General features: G+C 43.7%; 1 protein-coding gene across 1 annotated transcript in view; it reads left to right on the top strand.

The window, feature by feature from the left end:
* The first annotated feature begins 10,787 nt into the window (after nucleotides 1–10,787).
* The window catches only part of TJP2 (tight junction protein 2), a 125,423-nt gene continuing 119,720 nt past the window's right edge, over nucleotides 10,788–16,490 (top strand). The window contains exon 1 of the mRNA XM_039249533.1: nucleotides 10,788–10,949. The gene's annotated coding sequence lies outside the window, so the exon portion shown is untranslated. The remainder of the gene's footprint in view (nucleotides 10,950–16,490) is intronic.

Here is a 16,490-nt window from a genome sequence, read left to right as displayed (position 1 = left end):
TTGTCCTATTGTCTGAAGACAGGCATCCAGGGTAAATTCACAGGGTCAAATGACTTGGCCATTTTTTACAAGTCTTGATACGTTTTATGAAAATGCCTTTTGAAGTGGTGGGAGCAGTTTACAATGACAATAGCAACGCAGCTATTGACCTGACCTGGTTTGTGTTCTTTTTAAATTGCTGCTATTGATGTAAGTGGAAGAATCCCTTAATCACTTGGTGTGTTTGCATAACCTCTCGTTAGTGTTGTAGGCACAGTGTGCCAAATAAGTACTCATTAAAATGTGAACCCACTGTTTTGCTCAGGTCCCTAATATCCCCACTATTTCCCAATACGTTATAAGCACAAGTGCAATTCAACTGTATGCTTCTGATTGGCCTATACATGTAAACACCAGTCATAATTATTACACAACTATTATTTTGTTTACAGTTTCTTTATTGTTTAGTGCTTTTTGAACATCGCAATAAAAAAAAGACGATTTTTACATTAGACACTATAAGTAATCATGTCTTTGTTTTCCATAGAGTTGTTCAATGAATTGATCTCTATCTGTATCTACCTGTATTTCTATCTCCTATCTCTCTCCCTGGAAATTCATAGGCAATCCCATCTCTAGGGAGGTTATACTTTTCACATGTGTTTACAGTCAGTTTTCACGAGGAGCTTAGTTGAAGCTTAATAGTAATCTTTGGACTGTTAACAAGTGGTCAACAGAAAGTATTATTTCTTTATTAGCTGTTTGTCAAAGTCCAGAGACTAACATCACTGAGTGCCATAAAGCAGGCAATGTGCCAATTATTTAAACTGCTATTTTTTTAGAAGTAGTTCCCAAAGCTTTAGCCACAGAAAGTATTCAGAGGTAACCCCTGCCTCTCGAGTTTAAGAAGGACTTAAAATATGATGCCAGGGGTATCTGGGTGGCTCAGTGGACTAAGCGTGTGACTTCAGCTCAGATCATGATCTCGCGGTTCATGAGTTCTAGCCCCACATAGGGCTGTCTGCTGTCAGCACAGAGCCAGCTTTGGATCTTCTGTCCCCCATTCTCTCTGCCCTTCCCTCACTCATGTTCATTCTCCCTCTCAAAAATAAACATTTAAAAAATACAATACAATACAATACAATACAATACAATACAATACAATAAAATAAAATCATGCCAAAGTCAAGTGGACTATAAAGTTCAAGGGGCTCAAGGTGACTGATGCAGGGATCGCTCAGCATGGAGAAGGGATTGGGCTCTGACTACTCTGTTTGCCTATGTTTTCAATACCCCGACTGGTAGCTACATGGGAGGTGTTTACCTGCCCCATTTCTGCCTCTGCTTGGGGAGAAGGGGAGGCTGCTGCTGGCCTTGTCCCATGGAGAAGGGAGAAGGGACCCGGGATTTCCCCAGGCCCAGAAGCCTGTTCTTAGGACAGACAGGTGTGACTGGGGGTAAGGCCGGGGTAAGGAGTGTTGAAAGAGCACTCAGTGGCCACGTGGCCCACGTAACTGTGGCCAGGGGTGTTTTTCAGAGCTGCAGCTGCTTCGTTCAATGTGCAGGACGCACCAGGCCCCCACGACCACCACCTCTCACTAGGCCCCATGAAGACAGACATCCTCCTTTCCATTAGGGTCCTTACAGGTGTCGGTCAGAAGATAACTGGCAAATCTTCTAGTTCATTCCATGCATTTATTTTACTTTGCTTTTAATTAAACTCAAAACAATACCCCAAAAAAGCAAAACAGTCTTCATCACCATTCTCCTATGCCCCTAAATCACAGCTTTCTCCACTCATCTTTTCAGGTAGCCACTGCTGCCAAGATCTTGAGCATCCTTCTAACCGTTTTTCTATTCATCTGCATGTATATATGTATATGTATATAGATACATACGTGTGTGTATATATGAATGTGTGTCTATGCACACACCAAGTATACAGGTACATATATGTACAAATACACACCTGTGTGTATTAATTGCATAAAGAGGCTCGTGCCATATGTATTGCTCTGTAAGTTGCCTTTTTCCTTAGCAATGTGTCTGGGACAACTTTACATATTGGTTCACACAGACTACCTTACTGTTTTTAACTGATAGAGCATTCCTCAGACTCAGTCAGTGGATACACCTTAAAAAGATATGACTCTCAGATCAGATCAAGTAAAAATGACATCCAGAATTCAATGCTCTTCAGTCTCTCATTGCCCACCCCCATTTTTATACAGAAAAACTTTCAAACATACAAAATAATGGAAAGACTCGTGCCACTGACACCCATATACTCTCCACTAGGTTCAATGATTGTTGCAACTTTTGTTGGCTGTCATTTCAATACCTGACAGCATTGTAAGGTTGTAAGATGAGAAGCCTGTGAAAACAAGCAGAATTCATCAAGTCCCAAGGTCTTAAGAATTAGGAAGAAAAGACATTTAGAAATCGTAAGAGTGAAAGAAAAATAAAATCCACCAGTTATAAAAATAATTGATTAACCTGGGCGGAAGATGCAGATTTCTATGAATAATGGGAAGAACTGGTGTGGACTAAAAGGCTACCGATTCTTGAAATTATGGAGTGATTGGGATAAGTGTAAAGAGGTTTAGTGATACATTTTTTGGTAGCTATGCAATATCAAACATACTTTGAAGGCAAACCCCCCAAATAACATGGGATGATATATCTATTTCCTTGGTGAGTGAAACGAAGAAGCACTCTTGTCTACAAATTCTGATCTTGCAATGATCTGACATCTTTTCTCCAAAAAATCACCAAGAAAGTAACTGTCTGCCTAGAAGGCGAATATCTTTTTATTCCAAAGGAAAATTTAGAATCAAATATGGAAATGGAATGTTATAAGGCAGGAAGTTGGATGAAATGCAGCTATACTCAACAAGCCGAATAAATCGTAGAAATACCATTTAAGGTGAAAATTGCCAGTTGCAGAAGATCACATAAATGTAGTTCTCTTTTTATAAAGCTCCAAAACAAGCAAATCCAAGCAATATATTGTTTAGGAAGATGTACATGGTTGAGTAAAGAAAAAATTTAAACGAATGCATTAATTTAAGATAGTGATTTCCTTGGAATGGATGGGGGCAGTTAGGTCTTGAAAGCACATAGAGTCAGGAGTCCTGGGTGGCTCAGTTGGTTAAGTGACTGACTCTTGATTTTGGTTCAGTTCATGATCTCATGGTTCATGAGATTGAGCCTTTCATTAGGCTCTGTGCTGACAGTGCGGAGCCTGCTTAGACTTCTCTCTCTTTCCCTCTCTCTGTCCCTCCTCTGTTCATGCTCTCTCTCTCTCTCTCTCTCTCTGTCAAAATAAGTAAATAAATAATCTTTAAAAAAATAAGGCACATGGCATCATTAAAAGCACTGGTAATGTTCTATCAGTTAATTGTGTAATGGGTTCGTGTATTCGTTATAGGCTCTCAAAGTTATATAGATGTTACTTAAATTATTTCATATGTATCCAATATTACATAATAAAGTTGTATAAAGGAAAATAAAGGCTAGACTTACAAAATAGAATAATAAGACATGTAGTTATACATTGTTGATGTAGCCATTCTTTTGATGACATTTAATTTTAATTTTGTGCTATTCCAACATACAAGAATAAGCATTTTTTGAGTGTATTTCTTTCAACACTGGTGTTTAGGGGGTAGATACCTAGAAATGGAGTTGCTGGGTCAAAGAGTGAAAACACTGAAGTTAAATGCAGAATTGGGGAGGGGAACACAGGCAGAGGGACTAGGAAGAAGGTGGTGAAAAGGTACAACTTCAAGTTATAAATAAGTACTAAGGCCATCATGATGACTACAGTTAACATTGCGATGTGATATACAGGAAAGTTAAGAGGGTACATTTTATTTATTTTTTTTAAAAATTATTTTTTTAATGTTTTTTATTTATTTCTGAGAGAGAGAGAGACAGACAGCGTGAGCAGGGGAGGGTCAGTAAGAGAGGGAAATACAGAATGTGAAGCAGGCTCCAGGCTCTGAGCTGTCAGCACAGAGCCTGATGCGGGGCTCGAACCCATGAACCGTGTGATCATGACCTGAGCTGAAGTCAGATGCCTAATCGACGGAGCCACCCAGGCGCCCCAAGAAGGTAAATTTTAAAAGTTCTCACTACAGGGAGAACATTTGCTCTTCTTTTTTTCTTTGAAGTTTATTTATTTTGAGCAAGACAGAGAGGGGGTACAGGGGAGTGGCAGAGAGGGGGAGAGACAGAGAATCACAAGCAGGCAGCACAGAGCTGGAAGTGGAGCTTGAACTCACGTGAGATCATGACCTGAGCCGAAATCAAGAGTCTGGTGTTTAGCTGACTGAGCCACCCAGGTAGGTGCCCCAACGTTTTTTCTTTAAACAAATTTGGGGGGGGGGCTCTGGATGGCTCAGTCGGTTAACTATCCAACTCTTGATTTTGGCTCAGTTCATGATCTCTCAGTCCTGGGATGGAGTCTTTCATGGGACTCTGCAAAGCCCACTTAGGATTCTCTCTCTCCCTCTCTCTCTCTGCCCCTCCCCTTCTCATGCTCTCTCTCTCTCAAAATAAATAAACATGTAAAAATTGTTTTTAGCTTTTTAAAAAATTTTTAAGTAAATTATGCCACTCATGGGGCTTGAACTCACCCATGTTTCACCAGATAGGCCAGCCAGTCACACTCTTTTTTCTCTCTCTTTTTTTATAAAAATTGTGTCCATATGGGGTGACTTATTGTGGTCATCATTTCACAATAGATGTAAATCAAACTGTCAAGCTGTGCACTTTAAATCTGTACAGGGATATAAATCAATTATTTCTCAATAAAACTGGACAAAAATGCCAAAGATACAGAGGCAGCAAAATCAAGTTTAGAAACAAAGCTCTTTCTGGAGTTCCACGGCACACCTATCGCCAGTAACGAAAAGACCTGTCTCATCAAGTCAAGTGTCCCACTTTAGACTGTGATTTGACCTCTTCCCCAGCCTGCCCGTCCAGCCCACAGGTGAAGCACAGCATTCATTTCAGAGCCTCAGGACACAGAACACAATAGCCCCCTGTCTGGAGAGGCAACAGAATAGGGCTTTGTCTCCCAGAAAGGCAAGATGGTTTCTATGGGACTGCCTTGGGGCCGGTGCAGGGAGGGACCCGCAGCAGAGCTCCAAGTCAGAAGCCAGAGTTCTTGCTCCATTTTTCACGGTACTGCCCCTGGGGACCATGGAGGCGTCTCTTTCCATTTCTCTGAGATTTTGAAATGGGTAGTCTTCTGAGTGGAAATGTTTGTTAGTTACTGAAAAGGCTGTTTTGCCGATTACAGGAAAACAAAGACAAAGGAATACATACAGCACGTGCCCAGAATGAAAAGAGTGGGTGGGAAAAAGCAAGATAATGTCAGTTACCAGCTATGCCAGCCAGAGTCCCTTTCTTCCCCACCTGAACACATTCAAAGAAAATCCAAAATCCAAGTCTTTCAAGTGTTCATTTCAACTCAGACACAGAAGGAAATTAAACAGGTATTTTAGTGTGTGTGTGTGTGTGTGTGTGCGTGTGTGTGTGTATAATAGGTCATCCAAACACATATAGCAGCAACATCACCCCAGTATACTAGATTAAAGCAGCACATGTAATTAATTACATAATTAATAATTAAACGTGTTAAAGAGTTTCCTGAAACTTTTTCTAAGTTAGGGAATATCAAGTTTACCCCCAAAATATCTCATCATTTTTTTAGTGGTTGGTGACTTTGAATCAGGGCTTGAACAAGAAATACACATTGTATTTCATTGCTATCACTTAAGCCTTTTAATCTATAGGTTTCTTCCCCTCCATTTTTAATGACTAGCTAGTTGTTGAGGAAATTGGATCCTTTGACTTTCTGAGTTTCTCACATTCTAGATTTTTTTGATTGTACCCCATAGTAGTGTTGTTTAACATATTCCTGTCTTCTAGAACTTCTTTTTTTTTAAATTTTTTAATGTTTTATTTATTTCTGAGAGAGAGAGAGAGAGAGAGCGAGCGAGCAGGGGAGGGCCAGAGAGAGAGGGAGATACAGAATTTGAAACAGGCTCCAGGCTCTGAGCTAGCCGTCAGCACAGAGTACGATGCGGGGCTCGGTCCCACGAACCGTGAGATCATGACCTGAGCCGAAGTCGGATACTTAACCGACTGAGCCACCCAGGCGCCCCTAGACATTCTTTTAAAGTAGTAGTTGGATCAAAAAGCTTGGTTGGCCTCAGGTATGCTCTTTTATGGCAAGAATGTGTCTGATGGTGTTATGTATTTCCATCAGATGGCACATAATGTCTGGTGATCTTTTCTGTGATGTTAGTGGCCATCTAGGACTATTGCCTTAATCCACTATTTTACTAGGGTTTTGGAAAATGCTGCTATTTGTTGCAATTTTCAATCCTTATTTGTTGGCTAGAATAATTTCTTCATCAACTATTTAGTTATCCTGAGATACAATCTGTGCATGTCTCAGCCTGGAGTTCCCAGAAGCAGAGCCTTGAGACAAGCCTGGGCTTTATTGGGGAATGTGATCCTACGGAAAGAAGTAAGGTGTCGGGGAAGCAGAGAGAGCCAAATGAAGGGAGACTCACCCAGTAGGCTGCTGCTTCAGGCATCTGATTGGTTAATTTGTGTGACTGGATTTCTGAGAAGCAATACCTACTGAGTCTCAGGATAGTTCATCTTGGGGGGAGAAAGAGAGGAATATTCATATATCAGCTTCTAGCCCTCGCTGGTCGAAGGTTAGACAATGAAACATGAACTCCCCCACTTTTCAGGGTGATGTTTGCACGGGCACCTGGATAGTTTCCGTGATCCCTGCACTGGCACTGACAAAGAAGCACTGGGGTAGCAGGGAGGAGATGAGGTTATTTTCAGGTTGTTTCTCCATGAAGCTGGATAGAGCCCACCTTGACCTTGCTGCTGCTGCAGTGGCTAGAGTAAGAGACAGGCGAGACAAAGAGGATCTGAAGTAGTAGGTAACTGTGAGATACAGTTCAGAAAAGGCAGGTGGAATGTGTAATTCTTTTACAATTGACCAGCTTTCAAAACAATGAATTTGTTCTATTGCATCTGCAAATGTAACCAGTTTTTTTTTTTTGTCTTTTAGTTTCATTATGACTCACAGATATATACGTATTTGATATGTCTCAATGCATTGCAGGTATGTTTCTTATTGATGCTTAAAATGTGTCACACTTTGGCCAGTGGGTGCTTCTACAAGTTGACTCCAGATCCCATTTGATGTCAACGGTGGTTTTTGATAGCTCCCTTGCTTTCTGCATTGACAAGACATTCCAGGCTTCTTTTGGATACTTCTTGCCTCTGATGGAAAATCAACCACTTCTCTCGGTGGACCTAGCTCCTTTTAGGGAAATATGGTATTTAGAGACCAGAGTCTAAAATCTCAGGAGTGCTTAGTCCTACCAGGATGGTCACTGTTTGGTGGTCTTTTGGGTAAAGAGATCTTGGAAGTTTTGTTTTTGTTTTTTAAGAAAAGTATACCATGAGTTCCAAAGGATAATTCCCATTCCAACTTAATTCTGCTTGTCTATTTTGATTTTATATTTATTTTTCACGCTGAAAAATCCTTGATTCTTAAGGATATTAACATAATTACTTATTACTAACATTATGATTACTGAAAAGCAGTTTACTTATTTATTTTTAAATGTTCTCCATCCTTAGGGTATATATCTAAGGGATATGGTGTTAGATAATTGTTTAATCATTTTTTAATTTTTTAAAATTTACTTTTTCAATATTTTGAGAGAGGGAGCAAGCACACATGCATGAGAGTGGCGGAGGGGCAGAGGGAGAGGGAGAATCTTAAGCAGGCTCCACACCATCTGTGGAGCCTGACGTGGGGCTCAATCTCATGACTGTGAGATCGTGACCTGAGCTGAAGTCGAGTCAGCCACTTAGCTGACTGAGGCGCCCAGACACCCCAGATAATTGTTTTAAATTCATCTGACAGAAGTTTCCTTACGTGGTTAGCCACCAACTTGATATCTACATTGATTTGTTGCATTTTGATTTTGTTTTTTAAAATTTTGCTTTAATTTTTTCTTAATTATGAAAAATTGACATCATTTCTAAGTCCAATCTAAAAAACAAGATACAAAGAAGTCTAGCTACTATCTTTGTACTTTTTATCTTGTTCCCTCTCTTCCAAATAGGTAGCCATTTCACTTAATGATTTATCTTTCCATTTGAAAAAGCAAATACATGTATGTATTTCTATTTTCTTAAACAGTAGCATGCTATATACACCGTTATTCATCTTGCCAACACTTTATGTTTCAAATTACTGACAAATTACAGTAATCTTTTTAAAAACTGCATTGTCCTCTAGGCTCACTCTACCCACTTTTTGAAATAACGTGTTGGGGGCTCAGTTGGTTAAGCTTCCAACTTTTGGTTTTGGCTCAGGTCATAATCTCACAGTTCATGGGATCGAGCCCCGTGTCAGGCTCTGCGCTGAAAGTGCAGAGACTGCTTGGGATTCTTTCTCTCACTCTCTCTCTCCGCCTGTCCCTGCTCATTCTCCATCTCTCTCTCTCAAAATAAATAAACATTAAAAAAAAAACTTAAAAAAAAAAGAAGTTGTTGCTAGATGATGTGGAAATGTTGAGGTTTCAAACTGAAGGCCAAGAAAGAATTGTTGAGTTTTTGGCCCAAAGGGTGGTTTTATTTATTATCTTATTTTTTTAAAGTTTATTTATTTATTTTGAGAGAGAAAGAATCCCAAGCAGGTCCCTCACTATCTGCTCAGAGCCTAAGATGGGGCTCAAACTCATGAGCTATGAGATCATGACTTGAGTCAAGATCAAGTTAGATGCTTAACTGAGTCACACAGGTGTCCCCAAAAGGTGGTTTTATTAATGCACAGGGACAGAACTCATGGGCAGAAAAGGCTGTACTGGGATTGTGCTGGGTGACTGATTATATACTTTCAAATTGGAGGAAGTTAGAGAGAGCGTATGTCCTTAAGGAATTTTGGAAGGTTTCCAGGACATTGAGGGGGCTAGCTATTGTTAGGAAAAGGTCATTTATTATTGTCTATAAAACCTTAGTTATGAGACCCTTCAGATGTATATCCGTGGGCCATATGCTTGGAGGATGATTGTTAACATTTATTTGAAGGGTGGATACAAAGGAAGTCTCCAAAGGAATTTCTATATATTTCAAGTAGACTCACAGGATCCTGGGCTGAGGCCGGGGGAGGGTGTGTCAGAATAATGTTAAGCTAAAATTGGAGGCTGTTGAGCTGCTAAAGGAAAGTCACTCTTTGGGGCGCCTGGGTGGCTCAGTCAGTTAAGTGTCCAACTTTGGCTCAGGTCACTATCACGGTTAGTGGGTTCGAGCCCCCTGGGTTCGAGGCCACCCCCCACCCCCACCCGGGTCGGGCTCTGTGCTGACAGCTAGCTCAGGGCCTGGAGTCTGTTTCAGATTCTGTGTTTCCTTCTCTATCTGACCCTGCCCTGCTCATGCTGTCTCTCTCTCTCAGAAAAAAATAAAATAAAAAAAAATAAAAAATTAGAAAACAAAGTCACTCTTCTTGTCTCAAGGACTTGTCAATGAGCCGTTAAGTTGTAAGGAAATTTATTTTTTTTTCTTTTGCCTTTCTTTCTCATATCAGTAGGCATCCCCAGAAATCTAAACTAAATGAACTTGAATTTTATAAGAAGCGCTGTCATTCATTCCATTACTTCTGGCAGAGGTTTGGGTGGGAAGAGCCCACGAGATTTTTCGTGTGTGTGTGTGTGTGGTAACGTGTACGTAATATAAAATTGGCCATTTTAAGCATACAATTCAGTGGCGTTAAGTACAATTCATACGAGTGTGCAACCAACGCCACGATCCCTCTTCAGAACTTTTTCATCACATCAAACTGAAACTCTGCAACCATTAAACAACAACTCCCCATTACTTTCCCAGGACTTTCAACGTGACTAAATGCAAGGAGCACCTTCTTGCCACTTGCAGGCACTAGGAAGCTTTCGCCTTCCAGGCGGAGCAGGGATTCATTCTCGCGGTGACTAAGCAGGCTCTCGGGTGAATGCTCCCCACACCTATTGTCCCAGCGGGAGGAACCGGTATTTCCGGATTGGGGCCTCAGACCCTGTGATCCCGGCTAAGGGCGAGGTTCATGGGGGAGGGGAAGGGAAGCTGATCGTAAAAGTTAACTTTCCACCCAAATCGCCAACCTGCTTCTCATCCCGCTCCACCCCCAAATAAAAACAAAGACCCCCGCACCACCAAACACCTACAGTAATGGCCCACAGCCACCCTCCTGTGGTTTTTGAAGGGCGCTGTGGCTAACCCCCTCCGAGCCCACACCCCCACCCCCTGGGAGGATCAGAAGGCCGATCTGAGAAGGAATCAAGACCGCAGCACTGAGAATACCTTTTGCTCTTGGGCCAGAAAAAGGCTCAGGAACAGTTGTGCAGAGAAGGGAGGAGGCAGGGGAGTGGATGCCCAGGCTGGAAGGGCTAGGCGGTCCCTGCGGCCCCCGCCGCAGCCCCCACCCCACCGCTGGGTGGCGCGCGCGAGCGCCCCCGCAATCGTTGCTTCCACCTCCAAGTAAAGCCGCAATAAGCTGTTTCCTGCCTCTGGCTCGCGCACCTGGAAGCCTTAGGGTCACGAGGAAGCAGGTGACAACCGCGGCCCACTCTCCTCCCCTCCGGGCCGCGGCCCTCTGGCTATCCGCCGCCCACTCCCCCTGCCCCCACCCTGGGTATTTTTTTTTTTTTTTCCTTTCTCCCAAACCTCCAAACAGGAAATAGCTTGAGTCCACAATAGTACACAGGAGCAGCGACCGAGGCCACTCGTGCCCGCCCATTCTCCGGGCAGCAGCGTCCCGCACTCCGGCTCCGGCCAGGCGCCGCCAGCGACCGGACCCACGCGCAGCAGCCGGCGCCGCGTCGGAGCGCGCGCCCGCGCCCCCGGGAGCCGCCCCCGGCCCGCAGGCGAGTACGCGCCTCCCTCTCCCGCGCTGCCCCCGAGCGCCCGCCGCGCGGCCGCCGGGGCTCCCAACCTGGCCTACGAGGGGTTTGCGGGGTGTGGCGGGGCGCTGGCGCCCTGGGTCGGCGTGCGGGCGGACATGCGGGTTGAGCCCCCCCCTCCCCCCGACTCCCTGTGCACTCGGTGCGTACTTTATTGGGCACTGATTGTTTCCCCTCTGGGCATGCTTCGCGGACTTTTTGCCTCCCTGTCCTCGCGCATCATAGGGTCTCTCTTGCGGGACTGTCTGGAAGTGGGTTCGAGTACGCAGGCTGCTACAGGTGCTTGGCGGGGGCGGGGGGGGGGTCACCGTCTTTTTTCTACCTGGCCTGGCGCCTTCCACACCAAGGGATGCGGACTGTTTCACTTTCTGTTGAGCGTCATTTTAACCAGGTTAAAAGGGCCTCGGAGTTTTCTGGGCGCAGCCAGTGTTTGCAATACGTGGAGGTGGGGGGGGGGCGCGGGAGCTGGTGCCCGGAGGCCAAGGGAGGCGCTCGTTAGTTGCAAGCAGGTGGGGACTCCCGATGGAGTCTCGGTCGTGCCCTGCAAACCCCGCACAACTGAGCGCTTGACTGCACAGCCCCGGAGGTGCCCGCGGCCCGGAGCTTCCCGCGGAGCCGCGGTCTGTGTGCGCCCCGCGCCGCCGAGCCCTGGAGGGGTCCCCCGCCTGTCGCGTTCACCTGCTGGGCGTCGTCCGTTTTCAAGGCTGCGGGGCTCTTCCATAGGCAGCTCCGTCAAAGCGGAGCTGGAGATCTTTATGTTGGATAAAGGCCACCGGATTCCAGGCATTCTTCGAGCTTGAGAGGGTATTTTTAAGTTCTGAAGGCTGCGCGAAGACTTGCTGTGAAGCTTGCCTCTGTCAACTGCCCTGAATTGTGGATGGCAGATTCCTGGTCCCCGAGGTGGGGGGGGAGGGGGTACGAGGTGAGGGGGGGGGTACCCGGGAAGCCCTCTCCGTCAGGCTTTCTGGCCAAGACTCTCAACGCAGTGTAACCGATGGTGGGTGGTAGATAATTTCCGTCCTTAATCAATTCACTTGAAAGGTGCTATCGATACTCTGCTCATGTTTTGGGGAGGAGACCGTGGTTCTAGATGATCACACGGATAGGGCGATAGTTTTTTTTAAACTCGGAAGTGCCCTTGGGCCTTGCTGGGTGAAGTGAGGTTCAGGACAGCAGCTGGGTCACCTGGAGGTCTGTTAAAAGTGGAGCCAGACCTGCTGATTCAAGATGCCCAGGGGCGCCTGGGTGGCTCAGTCGGTTAAGCTTCCGACTTCCGCTCAGGTCGTAATCTCAAGGCTCGTGGGTTCGAGCCCCGCTCAGGCCCTGTGCTCACAGCTCAGAGCCTGGAGCCTGCTTTGGATTCTGTGTCTCCCTCTCTCTGACCCTCCCCTGCTCACTTTGCCTCTCTCTCTCTTTCTCAGAAATAAGTAAAACATTAAAAAAAAAAAAAAAAAAGATGCCCAGAGGGCCATTTCCATAATAATGTTTGAGAAGCACAGCCAAGGGTATCTTGGGGTGAAGTATTCTGTCCAATGTGAAGAAGTGAATTACAGTACACTTCCACACATTTTCATCTAGTCCTACATTTGAATCTTCATTTCACCAAACTAAGACAAACATAATTAAGCTGCATGGGGCACAGAGTCAGGCTCCTCAGGGAGATCTGGACGCGAGGTTAGCATACTAGGCTGTGAATTTTTTGTTTCTGGATACTTTGATTCTTTGATTGTTATTATTATGGTAAAATACGCACAACACGAAATTCACCATTTTAACTGCTTTTACGTGTACAATTCAGCCGCATTAAGTTCGCTGACGGTGTTGTGCAACCATCATTGTTCTCCATTTCCAGAACCTGTTTATGGTCCCAAACAGAAACCCTACCCATTAAACAATACTCCCTTCTCTCCTCTCTCCAGCCCCTGAACTTCTGGATACTTTAAGTGATCTATTTTGTAGGGTAGAGAAAAGGTTGAATAGGAATGTAAAGTTAAATCTTGTCTGCAAAGTATGTGTAAACATTTAGATATTCCTGAATTGCTGTCCTGGTGGACATGGTGCTATCGCTCCAGGTTATTATTGTGATTATTTTCATTTGAAAATTTTTAAATATTTACTTTTGAGAGAGAGAAAAAAAGAAACAGTGTGAGTGGTGTAGGAGCTGAGAGAGGGGGAGAAGCAGGCTCCAGGTTCTGAGCTCTCAGCGCGGAGAGCCTGACACGGGACTCCAAACCACAAACCCTGAGATCATGACCTGAGCTGAAGTCAGACGCTTACCTGACTGAGCCTCCCACCCCTAGCTCCAGGTTTTTAGAGTGCATGTGCTTTCTTTTTTTTTTTTTTTTTTTTTTTTTCAATTTCTGAGAGAGAGAGACAGCATGAGCAGGGGAGAGTCAGAGAGAGAGAGGGAGATACAGAATCTGAAGCAGGCTCTAGGCTCTGAGCTAGCTGTTAGCACAGAGCCCGATGCGGGGCTTGAACTCACAAACCGTGAGATCATGACCTGAGTCAAAGTCAGATGCTCAACCGACTGAGCCACCCAGGCGCCCCTGCATGTGCTTTCTTTTAACAGAGACAACTAGAAACCCATGAGGGCTTCCTTTTTGTTTGGTTTGCAGAGGAAGCTGCCTTAATTAGCTAGTGCACATTAAACACTAGATGCCTGGTGACATTTATCTCTATGCTTCCGTTAACTGACTATTTTAGGTATCCTGTTTATATCGGGTTTATTATTTTTTTTCTAACAGTGACTCAAACTCATTTGTGAAAGTAGTTGGAATAAACCTTAAGGAAAAAGTTGTTGCTTGGGAAAGAGGGGAAGAGGTCACAGCAAGAAATAATTTTCGCGAATACCCCCAACTATGTATTTGTCTCTGCTTTCATGTTAAATGAGTCATCTGGTCCCACACATTATTTCTAGTGGTAAAAATGTTTGTGTAATTGAGAAAAGCCGTGTTATAATAGAAGTCATTTGCCTGCATCTGCTTAAGATTGTCCAGTCTATGATTTGAGGACTCGGTTTTCAGTAAGAACACAAATATGAATTGGCAAACTAATACAGTGGTTTCATTCATGAGCCAAGAAAGTCATTGTTATGGATAATGAATGTGGTTTTGGGGGGCACCTGTTTGGCTCAGTAGGTAGAGCATGCGACTCTTGATTTCTGAGTTGTAAGTTTGAGCCATCCGCTGGGTGCAGAGATCAAGAAGAAGGTCTTTAAAAAATGTGACTTCGTATACATAAGTGATCAAGGATATTGGGAAGATTTCATAAATAATTGAGTCATGGGGAATCCTTCAATTCTTCCCAGATTACTTTTTCCTTTTTTTTTAAGACACTTGATTTTTCCTGTGTTATGACTTTCATCGGAATGAAGCTATTGACTTGTAGGAAGGAACTGACAGCTTCCTTTGACTGAAAAATCCCTTTGAAATGAAAAATGAAAGATAATTCAAATGTCTGCCTCTCTCTCAAATGTAAACATTAAGATTAAAAAAATAAAAATGGGTAAGATTAGACAAACAATTCTTCTCTAGGAGATTCTTCTATTTACAGAAATTCAGATTTTTGTGAATTTTGTAAGGCAGAAGAGAAGAGGTTTTCCTTCTGCCACTATGTTCTCTTCTGAAATAGGAATTTAGTTCAGAGTTTTATTTGGTGAACAAATACTGTTTTGTAGTCTACAAATGAGAAAAAAACTCCTTAGAACATGTCCAATGAATGTTTTTTTTTTTCCAGTGATGCCAGGGGAATTATATGGGGAGTTTAGTAAAAATGGATGACGTTGGATTCTCCAGATCTGAGTAGTCTGTTTGGAAGAACCCACTGGTCTCCATAGGAGAGATGAAGGTGCTAGACTGTTTGATTTAGAGTCCATGCCTATTGTGAATCAGGTATTTTCAGAGTCACCTTACAAGAGTATTCCTTTTTTCCCTCATTTTACAAATGAGAAAACTGAAGCCAGTCGTGATCTTCCTACCCTAGACCATGGTTCTTTCCATCGCTCTTCCATGTACAATTGTCCCTACCTATAAATTTCCCTGCATCTCCAAGAAACTGTATTCATTAATATCTCTTGCAACATCAGGTACTAGGATCTTAGGCAAATAAAAAGATGAGCCAAAGTGAAGTAAGTTCCAAGAGAGCAAAGGATTTAAGAGCAAAGGGTTCTTTCCATGAGTTAGACTAAACTGGGCTTGAATACAGCATTACTGTAGCTGGTATGGCTTCCAGAAAAATCAAGACATGGGCATTCTCCTTATTGCTCGGCTGTGCCATCTCTACGTATTGGCCAGCCGATATCTATGTGGAACCCCGAGATACTACAGAGTATAGAAGAAAGGGCACAGGATTTAGGTATGGGACTAACCTCTGCCCTGAACAGCTGAATGAGTGGACTAAACATCTACTCAGAGCGTCCACATCCTGAAATATAAAAGTAGGGGCACACTTCTCTTCCTGTAAGATTATAATAAGGAAGCCAAAGAACCTTATGTGTAAAAATATTGCAAACTGTAAAGTGATAGCTGAAACCTGTCTCATTTTCTTTTGGGAGAAATTTATAATGCAAAGAAGACAAGACAGAAGAAAAGTACGTATTTGAGGTACCTAATACTTTTTAGTTAACTGAATCTGTTTGTAATTCTCTTCTCACTTTAGGCCATTAAAAAAAAAACTTTATTGGGATATAATTCACAGGCCATACAATTCACCTATTTATTTATAAATTTATAAATGTTTATAAAGAGAGTGCAAGCGGGGGAGAGGCAGAGCCGGGTGGGGGGGGGAACAGAAGATTCAAGCCTGACGTGGGGCTCAAACTCACTGACCCGAGATCATGACCTGAGCTGAAGTCAGATGCTCAACCGCCTGAGCCACACAGGCGCCTGTTTAAAAACAATTCACCTATTTAAATCAATGTATTGGTTTTGAGGGGCGCCTGGGTGGCTTAGTCGGTTAAGCGTCCGACTTTCGCTTAGGTCATGATCTCGCANGGGGCGCCTGGGTGGCTTAGTCGGTTAAGCGTCCGACTTTCGCTTAGGTCATGATCTCGCAGTTCGTGGGTTCGAGCCCCGCGTCGGGCTCTGTGCTGACTGCCAGCTCGGAGCCTGGAGCCTGTTTCGGTCTGTGACTCCCTCTCTCTCTGACCCTCCCCTGTTCACACTGTCTCTCTCTCTCCTAGAAATAAAAAAATAAATAAATAAATAAATCAATGTATTGGTTTTGAGTGTATTCCCAGAGTTGTGCAACCATCACCATAATCAAATTCAGGGCATTTTTATTGCCCTAAAAAGGATACCACCCCTCTGCGAACACTTTCCACCCTTTAGCTGGTACCTCACAATCGCTTACGTTCCCTTAAGCAACCATAATCTACTTCTGTCTCCGGATTTGCCTATTTAGGAGATTACACATTATGTGGTCCTGTGTATTGTCTTCTTTCACTTAGCCTAATGCTTTTGTTGTGCCCGATTCGCGAGTCCCCTGAGACCCCCAAGGAGCCGA

The sequence above is a fragment of the Hyaena hyaena genome, unplaced genomic scaffold (genome assembly GCF_003009895.1).
Source record: "Hyaena hyaena isolate Hyena2069 unplaced genomic scaffold, ASM300989v1 scaffold_341, whole genome shotgun sequence".
Classification (NCBI taxonomy): Eukaryota; Metazoa; Chordata; class Mammalia; order Carnivora; family Hyaenidae; genus Hyaena; species Hyaena hyaena.
Note: the sequence above shows the minus strand (reverse complement) of the source record. Positions and strands in the feature narration are given on the sequence as shown.